This window comes from Taudactylus pleione, unplaced genomic scaffold (genome assembly GCF_031769625.1).
Source record: "Taudactylus pleione unplaced genomic scaffold, aTauple2 ptg000136l, whole genome shotgun sequence".
Taxonomy (NCBI): Eukaryota; Metazoa; Chordata; class Amphibia; order Anura; family Myobatrachidae; genus Taudactylus; species Taudactylus pleione.
The window spans coordinates 6,141,919-6,155,088 of record NW_028284538.1 but is presented as its reverse complement, the minus strand read 5'-3'; the positions used below and the strand labels follow the sequence as shown (position 1 = coordinate 6,155,088).

The 13,170-nt window shown below is 37.4% G+C and overlaps 1 protein-coding gene across 1 annotated transcript in view; it reads right to left on the bottom strand.

Annotated features, from left to right (window-relative positions):
• Window positions 1–10,038, bottom strand: part of LOC148522942 (membrane-spanning 4-domains subfamily A member 4A-like) — a 50,318-nt gene extending 40,280 nt beyond the window's left edge. Inside the window, exon 1 of the mRNA XM_088473581.1 lies at window positions 9,885–10,038. The gene's annotated coding sequence lies outside the window, so the exon portion shown is untranslated. The remainder of the gene's footprint in view (window positions 1–9,884) is intronic.
• Between the last annotated feature and the right edge of the window lie 3,132 nt (window positions 10,039–13,170).

The window sequence follows — 13,170 nt, the reverse complement described above, 5'->3', positions numbered from 1 at the left end:
TTGAGTCCTATCGATCAGATCTTATTAAATTCAAGTGTGAGAAATTTTTTAAAGTAACTCAAGACTATGAGACACACAATGTCTATTGCTGGCTTACTGGTGGTACTCAATATAATACAACACGAGTGAGCAAGAGACTCCTCTAATGACTCCGGCACTTCTGCCATTGAGTCAGATAACAAATCATGACATGGCAAAAAATATAGTACTCTCCCTTTAGGGATGCGCACCAGGGCACAGCTTACCACACAAAATGCCAATTCACCCGCAGAGGCGTACAATGGAAAAGACAAAACCCATCAAAAGAAACCCCCAGTGCCCAAGAAGTAGTGTTTAACATCTCTTCTGCTTCTTTGACACAGAATGAACTTAGGGGGTCATTCAGACCCACTCGCGAGCGGCAGTACGCTCGCAAGTGGGTCGATGTTCCCCACTGCGCATGCGCACGATGGAGGGAGCTACGTCGTGCGCATGCGCGAGACCCGACGAGCGAAGGACTTTCCTTCACTCAGAGTGTCTCATCAAAGGGGGTGTGCTGTCGATGGTGACTGACAGCATGCCCCCTTTGGTGGGTGTGCCGGGGGCGGGCCTGCCAGACGGAGGCGTTCCCATGGGAATGCCTACCGTCTGAAGCCGGCCCCACTGACATCACTAGTGATGTCAGTGGGAGTGATTTTGGCTCTGATAGAGCCAAAATCACTCCTGGCCTTGCGGTTGAGAAACTCAACCGCAGGCTTCCACTCGCAGTTCCGATGGTCGCGATGGTCAAGACCATCGCGACCATCATTTTGCACGCTCGTATATGCTGTGGGTGGTGACCCACAGCTATACGAGCATCCAGGAGGACGCTCCATATTAATGGAGGTGGGCCCTGATTCAGAGCGAGCGCTCTGGTCAGAGCGTCCGGCTCTGAATCAGGGCCTTAGTGTACTACAGAAAGGTTTAAATTTTGTACCAACTACAAGATTTGATCTGTTCCTTTAGAAAACTTAAATTTTTAAGCTACAGAGACAACTTAAACTCAAAGAATACTTTTCTTCTCACCCTAGTGCTAATACTACTGAGTTGATTCCAGAAAAATTAAAAAAGCTTACTTCATGATCTGTTTTTGACCCTGCATTGAATAACTCCTCTATCAAATCATTTATACAGATGATCGATATGGAAGTAGATAATGAGGATTCCAGAACTCCACAAAAATTTTCCAACATGTCTGCTGGCGAATTTAGAGCTCTCAAATCACTTAGTGCAAGACAGGACTTTATCATTCGAGCTGCTGATAAAGGCGGCTCAATCGTGGTTCAGGATCTATCTGATTTTAAGGTCAAGATTGCCCGACAATTAGCCGATACTAACACCTACATATTTTTGTCTGTTGACCCTACACCAGTGTTCAAGAAGGAGCTTGATTTTTTTCTACCACATGCTTGTGACTCTGGTATCATCTCTCAATTGACTAAAAAATATCTGACGATGGATTTTCCAGTCAAACTCCTACTGTACACCTTACTCAAGGTTCACAGGTACCTGCAATGTCACCTGCCCAGGGGTCATTATTCCAACCCATTTCTATATACCTTGATCAATATCTGCAGCCATGTGTGCAAGCTAAAAATTATTTCTTAAAAGATACTACAGCTTTACTTATTGCCTTGGATAGCTTGGTGAAATTCCGGATAATTGTTTATTATGCTGTATTGATGTAAACTCTTTATACATGTGTATTCCGCACAACTTAGGTATTAATGCCACGAGGAAGTTGATCTCTGCTAACCAGTTTTATACTGGGCCTGTCATTGATTTCTTCTGTGAATTACTTGAACTAGTCTTAAACAGGACTTTCTTTTGGTATGATGGCTGTCATTATCTTCAAATCTCTGAATGCGTGATGGGGTCCACTGTGGCCCCATCTTACGTGAACGCATTCATATTTGGCATTTAAGATTATCTATTTTTTTCTAAATAATGTGATTTCTATGAATATCTTTTATTATACCAGATACATAGATGATGTATTACTGCTCTGGGTTGGTAGTAGGGAGCTCCTTTGTTCTATCCTTAACAAACATAATGAGAAACAGGGCCCTGTTCAATCATCTTACAGGATTGAGACTGAGAGTATTGACTTTCTCGATGTTACTATTAGTATGACTGGAAACCAGATCCGTGTGTCATTATTTGTCAAATCAACTGACATCCTTACATGTTACTCTCGTGGTCGCAATATTCGCGATTTCTTGGTACACTCTGATTTGACCAACTTTGGTAAACCTGTCTCAAGAAACTTTTGGGACCCTTAAAAAAGGGATGTTTTAAATGTTCATGTTGTGTTACTTGTTGGTATATGCTTTCTGGCAATCAAACATCCACATACTGCCAAATCATTTAAAATTTGTCACCATTTCAGCTGCATGAGCAAGTTTGTGGTATATGTTTTGATTTGCCCTTGTGGTAAATTTTACATTGGGAAAACTGAACGCCAGTTCAAGGAGAGAATGGTGTTGAACAGATCATCTATCCATGCTGCCATTCTCTCCGGGACTGGTGAACAACCCATGGCCAGACATTTTGCCAGTGCAGGACATTCATTGACAGCAATGGCACACATGGTCATTGACCATGTTCCCCCCCTGACTCGGGGTGGTAACAGATCTAAGATCCTCCTCCAAAAAGAGGCTAAGTGGATCTTTATGCAAGGCAGCATGAGCCTTAATGAAACAATGGAATTGCACTGTTTTTTATAAATTGTTTGTTTACATATATTTGGCTTGTGGCTATGTGGTTATGAGCAGGATGCTGTATTTTCTGCTCTTTTTCCTTTTTTTTGTTTGGTCTTATTTATAAGCAGTTGTGTAGTCTTGCGATCTCTAGTAGTTTAAATACCATCTTTATTGAAGGCTGGTTACGTGTGTGTTAGTGCTGTGTGTCTGTGTATACATTATTCATTTATTCCTTTTTTGTTTTCATCTTTGTACACATGTTTATATGTCTGTATGCCATGCTATATATTATTCCTTCCACCGTGCCTTTTGTATCCAGCATATGGCTGATTACTGTTTGTATTGTTGGTTATTGTATCCAGCTGTTGTTAGGGTGATGGGTGCACGTTGGTGATGTCATCGTGGTGCGCGTACCAGCATGGCTTCAACCGGAAGAAGCACGCAGAGATGGTGATGGGGATCACTTATTTAAGGTCAGTATTTGTGTAATATTTTATGTCCTGATGAAACTGCTTCTGCATTGAAACGACGACTTTGACTGTTATCAAGCTTCTTTTTTCAATCCTCAAGTGCCGCGGTCTATGCTACGATTGTCTGTGGTATATGTGCTGTGTACCTGCATCAGAGGGCAACGGGGTAAGAAACCTAAGTTTGTTTATTTCTGAGTGCTGGATTCCACCGTTTGGATTATATATATATATATATATATATATATATATAAATAAAATCATAGAGGGAAAGCGCAAACATGAGAGTAGTAAAAAAAAACCACAATATTTAATAAAATCTGCTCACATACATCAAAGTTAGAAGTTTCACGTGTGATCTGGTGGGTCTGTAAACTTAGCAAGACATCTTCTATACTCAGCGACCAGCTGCACACCGCACTGCCTCTGAAGTAGACAGATGACTGTTCCACAGTCTCACAGTTCCTGGCCACGCCCAACTAGTTTTGTCAGAGACTTCATCAAGGGGTGTGGTTTGCAACCTCTACCAGCACTTATTTATACTGGTCTTCTATTATACTTACTTAATCCTGCATTAATTGGCTCACATCTAATACACATATCTGGCTTACAATAATAGCTTTCTATATCGATCCAGTCTAGTAAAATTAGCTCTTATACAAATACATAACATATATTTTTTTTAAAAATTACATTACACAGAATATAAAAGAGGATAGCATTAAATACATCATTACAATCATATATCACATTCAGATGTCTTTCAATTAATCTATTAATTAGCACACTTCACAGACAAAATTTCAACCTAAATGGTCTATATCTTAATAAACAGTTTTATTAATTAACAGCCAGAACAGAGACTTTAGCAATAATCTTAATATATATTAAAATCCTAATATAAAAAGAGAAAGAAGAAGAGATCAGAATAGATACTTCATATAATCTACATTTTCATTACATAGCTTGGTCACAGAATCAAGGTTAACCCTTAATAAACTATCTAAGGGATTCACAGAAGATCTTTTTGTATTCGTATTAACAGGGTCAATTTATTTTAACAGCTCAAGACAAGAGAAAGATTCCACCCTTCCTTGTTATAGATATTACTTAACCCAAGCCAACCTTGATTCTTTACATATATATATATATATATATATATATATATACATATATACATATATACATATACACACACAGGAGTCTCATTACTGTTAACCTCATAAGTTCAGAGAAACATACATCATGTTCCCACACCCTGCTCCTAAAAGCTCAGGACCATGTAAGAGAGCAAAAGGGAAAAAAAATTTCCAACAACAATTGCTATCCAAGGGTCCCAGCCTTCAGGGCTAGTCGGGCAGGAAAGGAGTGATGTCATAATTCTCATTGAGCCCATGGGGTGCGAGGCTATTTAACCTATAAATCCAAAACGTCTCATGTTTTGATAGCTGTTTTAGAATGTCGCCCCTTCTTTCATCCATTCTCTCTTCCTCAATAGCTTTAAAACTAAAATTTGAGAGATCCGAATTGCAACAATCAGCAAAATGTCGAGGTACACAATTGTGATTTTTCAGTTTATGTAATATATTTCTGGTATGTTCTAATATTCTCAATTTCAATTGGTGTTTTGTTTTGCCTATATAGATCTTGTTACACCTACATTTCAGCATATATATCACATGTGTAGTCTGGCAGCCAAGTTTCCACTTTATCTCCCAGGGTTCATCCTGTTGCAAGTTATAAAACATCTTATCGTCTTTGCATACAGAATTGCTCATTTTACATATATTACATGGATAGAAACCACTTATTTGGCTAAGCCAGTTTTCTCCCTTTATCCTTGGTAAGTTACTAGGTGCCAGTCTATTTTTGAAATTACATGCTCTCTTAAACACTAAAAGGGTCAAGTTTTAATATGTTCCAGTGTTTTGCCAGAATCTTTTTAATATCCGTTGCTTTGGTGTTATTCGTAGTAATAAACGGTAATTTACACTCAAAATTGTTGTCATTATTTTTATATTCCAACAATTCTGATCTATTTCTATCAGTTGCTCTCACCTTGCCCTTATTTATTATTCTTGATGGATATTTTTTCTGCAAAAACCTTTGTTCATATATTTTAGCCTGTTCATTGAACATAGTATCAATCGAGCAGTTTCTCTTTAGCCTTATAAACTGTGAGTGTGGAATATTATGGATCCATTTGTCATAATGACAGCTCTGAAAATGTACATAAATATTGCTGTCCACTTTCTTAAAATGTGTGTAAGTGTTAATTTTCACCAGCCTTACAGCCTGTAGAATCCATTACCAAGTCCAAGAATTCTATTCTAAATTGATCACATTTAGCCGTAAATTGTAAATTATAATCGTTCTTGTTTAGATATTCCACAAATTCAAAAAATAAACTCTCATCTCCATCCTATACAATAAGCACATCGTCTATATATCTCCTGTATATTTTAATCTGCTGAATGAAGGGATTGTTTTTCTGTATGTTGTTAGCTTCCCATCTACCAAGGTATAAGCTAGCCAAGCTCGGTGCATACGGAGTACCCATTGCAACTCCGCATTGCTGGATATAGAATGCATCCTCAAATTTGAAATAATTATTTTTCAAAATAAATCTAATACATTCTAATATAAACATTTTTTTATGCATCTCAATATTAGAATCATCATTCAAAAACCACTTTACGGCTTCTAGACCTCCCTTGTGTGGAATACTGGTATACAGTGCCTCCACATCAATGGTGCACCATTTAAAACCAGCACTCCACACGAGGTCATCCATTTCCCTCAAGATCTGTGTTGAATCCTTAACATATGAGTCCAATTTCACCACATAATGTTTGATATATATATCAACAAACTCTGACATGTTAGCAATAGCTGATCCTATGCCCGATATTATCGGATGTCCAGGGGGTTTTTGGAATCGTTTGTGTATCTTGGGCAAACTATAAAAAATTGGAATTCTTGGATGGGAGTTAAATATGTAGTTAAATCCTGCTTCATTTATACTGCCCTTTTGAAGAACCTCTTCCAATAGCTTTCTGATTTCCATTATTATTTTATCAGTTGGATCATGATCTAGTTTTTTATAAGTAGATTCACCGCTGAGTAATCTATGGGCTTCCTCTACATAATCATTTCTATTTAATATGACCAATCCCCCACCCTTATTTGTAATTTTGATGACAATATTTCTATTTTTTTCCAAACTTTTAATAGCACCTCTTTCCCCTCTATTCAAATTTTCCTTATATCTGCTCTGATTTTTACTACACATTTCCTCAAAATCTTTTTTTTATAAGGCTAGCAAAGGTATCTATATAGCTACCCCTAGATTCCACAGGATAGAAATTACACTTCTTCTTTAAATTTGTATATTTGCCATTATCTAATGCTGCTATGTCTGCCAGTTCATTTTTAGTTTTAGCAAAATTACGTTTTAACGTTAAATTCCTTACATATTTATTGGTATCTATAAATAATTCAAAAGGTTTTGGTTCAATATTTGGAGCAAAAGAAAGTCCATGTTATAATAATCTTATCTCATCTTTAGCCAGGTTATGATCTGATATATTGAAAATACCTGTAATTGAGTTTAACTCTTTTTTCTAATTTTTGGTCTTTTTTCCTCCTCTTTTACATGGTCTATCTTTCTTTTTAAATTCCATGGGCTGTCTAATACTTCCATCTCCTGTAATCCTTTCCTGTCTCTCCAATTTTCCCTTCTCTGAAAAAAAAAATGGTTTATTAACCCTGATATCTGGTGATCTAAATGTGTCATACCTATTCTGAATTGATATATTTGGTCTATGGGTAGGGTATCGGTTTTTATTTTTATTGTTATTAAATGGTAGTTTTTGCCAAGTCTCTAATCTAGGGTAGTTGTTCTCCCTATATTTATCTCTTTGCTCTCTCCTAAATTTTGGCCAACTTCTGACCTGCCCATTTCTATAATCCAAAGCATCACGCTTAAATTTTTTAACTTTCATTACTATAATTTCTTCCTCCAATCTTTTTACTTTATTATTACTTTCCATTTTAATCTCAACAAACTCAGGTAATAGTTTGATAGGTTCTATTTTTTCATCCAAAATACAGATCTCTTTATCTATTTCCATCATTTCTCTTTTCCTTTTACATATAATCAGTCTCATTAATTCCAACGAGCAATTCTCTAAAATTCCATACCAATTATCTAAAAATTATTTTCTATCATTACCAAAAGTGGGATTTTTCATAAGTCTAAGGCCCTCATTCAGAGCGTCCTCCTGGACGCTCGTATAACTGTGGGTCACCACCCACAGGCTATACGAGCGTGCATTTTGATGGCCGCGATGGTCGTGACCATCGAAACTGCGAGCCGAAGCCTGCGGTTGAGGTTTTCAACCGCAAGCTCCGGAGTGATTTTGGCTCTATCAGAGCCAAAATCACTCCCACTGACATCACTAGTGATGTCAGTGGGCCGGCTTCTGACGGGAGGCGTTCCCATGGGAACGCCCCCATCAGGGAGGCACGCCCCCAGCACGCCCACCAAAGGGGGCGTGCTGTCAATCAACATCGACAGCACGCCCCCTTTGATCAGACACAACGAGCGAAGGACTTTCCTTCGCTCGTCGCGTCTGGCGCATGCGCACGACGGAGCTCCCTCCGTCGTGCGCATGCTCAGTCCAGAACATCGACCCACTTGCGAGCGGACAGCCGCTCGCGAGTGGGTCTGAATCAGGCCCTAAGTCCTCTAGGGACTCTTTTTGCTTCTAAATAGTTCTCCAATGTTGTGATTTCCCAGCTTAATTTAATTTATTTGATGGCTAATCTTTCTGAATGTGTGCAAATGTTATCCATCCTCTTTTACATGGTCTATCTTTCTTTTTAAATTCCATGGGCTGTCTAATACTTCCATCTCCTGTAACTCCTGAACTATCATTTATGCTTATTCGTCTACTTGCTGCAGGAGTCTGGATTTGGTATATATTGTATCTCCTTTAGGAGATTTTTTTATAGGTATTTTTGATTTTATTGTATTCACATTCCTGTCCAGTGTGTGAATAACCTCTGAATTAAATATGTTTAGAGATGAAAAGAGGATTAGACGATATGAGGATAGTCATAAAGTTTTTAATGATTATCTAACTACGAATTTACAGAGTGAGAGTATAGGTAATGATGATTTATTAAACATTGTGTTTTTTTTTACTATTCTCACGTTTGCGCTTTCCCTCTGTAATTGCATTCTAGTCTGTGTATACCTTCCTCAAGCATAAGGAGGACTGGGATTAAGCAGCAATACATCTTAAGAGAAAAGGAAGAAAAAGTCTGGATTTAACATGACACCATTGCGCAGAGTGTGGACATTTGTACTGAACTAAATATATATATGTAAGAATAATAGTCCGGCACTCTCCTTCAAAATATCAACAGCCCTGGTGCCACAGTCAACCATGGGTTAAATAAGTAGAAAACAGAGAGAGGGCACTCAATGGGACATGTATATATATATATATATATATATATATACTCAAAATAAATGGTACTCGAAGACAGCATGTAGCAACAAACCAGTGTAGTGGTCAAACCTCTTGAGGGTAAAGACCCCGTCATCAGGACCACATACAGAAATAAACACAAGTTAGTTTGGTTACAGAGTCAAATCATACGGAGAATTGCTATATATATATTAAACAGTCCACAGCACTCAACCATCTGTAGTGCCTTTGGTATGTGACCACACTATTTAAATTAAAAAAATAATTAGAGATATGCAGGTCTGGTTCTCAAAGAATTGGCAACAACCAAATTTAGGGGTTCTGAGTCGAACCAAGTCCGAGTTCAGTCTCACTTTGGTTTGGATCTTCCTGCGGTTCAATATAGATCCAAAACAAAAACATAAAGGTGAATATAGTTCCAAAACCAAAACATGGGGCTCGGTTCACATCTCTAACTTAAAAATTAATTTAAATTCATGAAATGTAAATTCCAAAATATTGCAATAATTTGTCAAGCTAATTTGTCAAGGTTACTCCCTACACTTACATTCAAAATATGAGCACTGCTCTGCCTCATTTGACTGCAGTTATCACACAGATTTTAAATACAAAGTATGTATCTTCCATGGGTTTAGATACTGGCTTAAAGTGACAGAATGATACCCAAGCATATCAGTTAATGAGCACTTGGGTAGTAAGCTGACAAAATTTGACTTACTGTACTGTACATATGGGAAATTAGAGTGCCGTAGAAAGTGTGACCACAAAAAATGTGTAATTTATAAGTCGGTATATAAATAAATATATATATATATATATATATATATATATATACTCATATATGATTATGTATATGTAATAAAAACCAGACCTGTAGATTACTGTATGTCTAGCACACAAAACAAAGTGATACTATTCTTTATATAGAAGAACAAGTAGGCAATACATAAACATTTATCAAACTTATGAAGTATGAGAAACAGAACTTTGTAGTTATTAAAAAATTACATACCTAGAAGAATGGCCAATCATAAAATAAAATAAAAAAGAAAGAAATATATATATATATATATATATATATATATATATATATATATATTTCTTTCGAATTTAACAGTATTCACCATGCAGTTCTGTGTATTTTATCCTAAGAAATAAAAATGTTAAAAAATATAAGACTATGATCGGGATGGACTCACATTTTGCTTAACCTGTGTAGTCTTCTGACAGCTGATCTTTAATTTGTTGGTGCTTCTGTGAGATAATATCAGCACTCTGCTACTGTCTCAGATTAACCAGCCTCTTGTGTCACATTTAATGTCTGTGTTCCTTGTGACCGTGAAATCAGAGGGCTGAAACATAGTCGTGTTATGCAGTGAAGTATATGTTATTACACATGATTAGCTTTTCCTAATGTTTTTTCGATTTTTTACTTCCTGGACAAATAGCAAACTTGTTATATTTTAACCATGTTAATAAACAAACCTCATGTTAGTCAAATTAAACTTACAGAGCATAGCGGTTTGAGCTGCATCTGTTAATGTAATGCTATATCCATTTGTTATGATGCTATAAACTGAGTGGCTCAAGTAGAGCTGGATGCGTTTGCCAAATGTAAATACAGATGTGACATGCTGCCCCCCCCCAAAAAATGCAGTTACTGTAATGTTGCGGGCATTCCGGAAAAAGTGGTTGTGTACACAGATGTTTTACTGCTCATATAGGAGGCCATACTCAGATGGCGAAACTATACCTGCCATAGGCTGGTGCAATTTTTGATGGTGTGTCCATTGGTGGTATCTAAGAACTGAGCAATCGGTATTACCGTGTGTATGGATACTGTGGGTGTCTTAGTCCTTGCACATTCTTAAGGCCTCTACACATGGAATGATGTAGGCAATGATACGATCTCGTTAACGATTTCCCTTGAAATCCTGAACACCACCGATCAAACGATATTGTGCATACACATGGAACGATTGTACAAACGATCAAACGACATAGTTGGGCTGTTAACACAAGCAAATCGTTAGTGATACATCGTTTGGCAGCAAACATCCTCACAATGCATCTTCTCTCTCTCCATCGGCTGGCACAAAATGGTGGAGGGGAGTTACCAGGAAAAGTGACGACAAATCGTTCATTGTCCATGAAATCGTTCATCGTGTGTACATACGGAACGATGTCTGGCAAATCATTAAAAACAGGGCATGATTTTTCTGCATGTTCAAAAGATCACAGACCCCTACCAACGACCAGAGGGAGCATGTATATGCATTGTTATCTTGACTACACATGGCAGATTTTACACAATTTGTCATTCCAATCGGTCGGAAATGGCAATATCGGTTAAAATATCGTTCCAAGTGTAGGGGTCTATAGTCATGATGTACACAAGGATATATTATGGGTCATGTTGGTTTTCCTATTACACTGTGTATGGAAATCACCTCACCGCCTATGTATGAAGGTTTGCTTTCAGAGGTGGATGTGAGAAGATTATTCTATGCTCAACGTTCCATAATATTGTGGTGGTCATCTCAATTTGATTTTGTATTTAAGCTATGTTGGCTGATATATTCTACAACATTATGACTTTATGTGACCACTTTACTGTTATTGCTCCTTATTACTTATTATGTGCAAAGAAAGATTACTTTGAAAATTTAGAAATGATTGCCTGTCTATAGACCTGATTCAGAGCTGTATGCTAAGCCAAAGTTCACGGAGTTGAACAATTACCAGCCATCTGCACATGCGTTACAGCCACAAAGCGCAGGTGCAGGGATTGAATTGCAGATACTGTACACTAGCCTAGAGAATTTATTAGCAAGTGATTGACAGGCCGGGGATGTTTTGTGAGAGGTACCAAGGAGTGGAGAGAAAATTTTTTAGTGTTTTCGGGGCATTACCAGTCGGCGACTGCAATCCTGTACATTGTAATCATGGCTCCAGTGTCTCAGTTATGGCAGCCATTCTGAGTGACCATCTACTCACTCAGGAAGTTGATATTTGCATGATCTGCCTTCGATGCTGCGTATGTGTGGACAGCTGCGATGGCCCAGGTGGGCATCTCAGTACAAGTCCCACCCGCTGTTGCATTAGCGTATCTTCACACATCCACAGCTGTTAAAATCAGGCCCTATATTTATATAGTGGTGTCCTCTTATGATTTCTCTGACACTTAAGGGTGAGTCCAATTAGGTGGGAGATGTGAGGTTTCCATTTTCTTTGAGAATTCCCTATATGAATTAATTTTGTAATCCAATTAGCAACTCACATTGAACCAGTCAGAGTAAACTAGCATATTTCTGTTCACGCTTCCCTGAGGGTGGGAGTTGGTAGGAAAAATCTTTATTTCAAGGTTAAAATGTCAGAACACCATGCAGAACAACTCCCCCAAAGACTAATTAGGCAATTGGAAGTTAACAATTATCTTAATTAGTCCAATAATTACATGTAAATTTTGGGGTGTAAAAAAATGGGCTCAAATTACCCAAAAATCAACTAGTGCGTTTCTTTATGCACCCCAAATTTAATTAGAGTATATATATTTTATTTTTCAATAATTGCCGTTTACATATTTTTTCATGTTTAGTCACCTCAAGGTACCTGGAAAGCATCTTTTTTCCTACTTTTCGTTGCATTTCTTTGTATGAAAGTAAATGAAAAAAGTTTGCTTTTTATCATATTTTATACTTTAAAAAAAAAAAATAACAAATCAGCCATTTAATACCGTTTAAAAACTCCAGTACTTTCCTTATGCCAGCTAACAGCCATCTATATGATTCTGCTAACAAAATTGTCAGTTTTGTGGAGTCCAGGAACATCACCCCACTTTTTCATGCACTTTTCTCACATCGTATTTGGTTGGCAATTCGCAAATCTCCGCTGTGAGTTCTGCAAATACTACAGGTATTTTTAATTGGATTTGAGAATTCTTGGGAGTGCACATTCGTGCGAAGTCTGTGGGCTAAATGTAATAGGTTGACAGTTTAGAAAATGTGAGAGTTTTCTCACACTTTTTAAACTCGGTCAGTGTAATAGAGTCCAAGAACATACAAACTTGCACGTTTTTCAGGCTCAAAAAGGCCAAATTTAATAGGGCTAGAGTTTAGAAAATGTGAGAGATTAGCAGGAATCTCTCACATTGGTTGAGTTTTATCTTCAAACTGGGACATCATCTAGGTGAGATTTTAAATTGTCAGAGTTTTTGAGTCTGAAAAATATGTGAGTTTGCTCTGTTGCTTTGTTCTCGGACTTTATTACATTGGCCGAGTTTAAAAAGTGTTACAAAACTCTCACATTTTCTAAACTCTCACGCTATTACATTTGACCCAAAAAGCTCTCACAATTTAAACTCCCATCCAGATGCTTTCCCATTTTGAAAATACAACTCGACCAATGTCTGTAAAGTGACTCTGAGTTCTATGTGAGAAAAACACTATATAAATAAAATGATGATGATGATGATTATTATTATTA